The following is a 690-nucleotide window of genomic DNA, read 5'->3' as shown; positions in this document are numbered from 1 at the left end:
TTTCCATTGATGTATGGTTTGTTAGGATAGGACAATATTTGGCCGAGATACAACTATTTGAAAATCTGGAATCTGAGGGTGCAAAAAAATAGCCTTTAAAGATGTCCAAATGAAGTTCTTAGCAATGCATATTACTAATCAAAAATTAAGTTTTGATATAATTACAGTAGAAAATTTACAAAATATCTTCATGGAACATGATCTTTACTTAGTATCCTAATGATTTTTGGCCTAAAAGAAAAATCTGTAATTTTGGCCCACACAATGTATTGTTGGCTATTGCTACAAATATACCAGTGTTACTTGTGACTGGTTTTGTGGTCCAGGGTCACATATGTAAAACTATATCAGGTGTTTTAGTGAAAATATATTTAGGCCAACTTAAGTTCGCGTCACTCTGCTTCCCTTTGCAAAAACCCAACAGGATTTTACTTGGACATTCACTCACCCCACCTACAATCCCTGCCGGACCTAAGACTCGAACACACGACCTTTGGGTTACAAGTCCAGCTCTCTATCCATTAGGCCAGGACTGCCCCAGGGTTTGTAAGTGGGGTGAGTGAATGTCCAGCGCTCTCTTCTCCCTCAATACCACGACTGAGGTGAGACCCTTGAGCAAGGGCACCGAACCCCAAACTGCTCCCTGGGTGCCGCAGCATTGGCTGCCCACTGCTCCGGGTGTGTGTTCAC

The sequence above is a fragment of the Sinocyclocheilus rhinocerous genome, unplaced genomic scaffold (genome assembly GCF_001515625.1).
Source record: "Sinocyclocheilus rhinocerous isolate Xijiao unplaced genomic scaffold, SAMN03320098_v1.1 scaffold134, whole genome shotgun sequence".
Lineage (NCBI taxonomy): Eukaryota > Metazoa > Chordata > Actinopteri > Cypriniformes > Cyprinidae > Sinocyclocheilus > Sinocyclocheilus rhinocerous.
Note: the sequence above shows the minus strand (reverse complement) of the source record.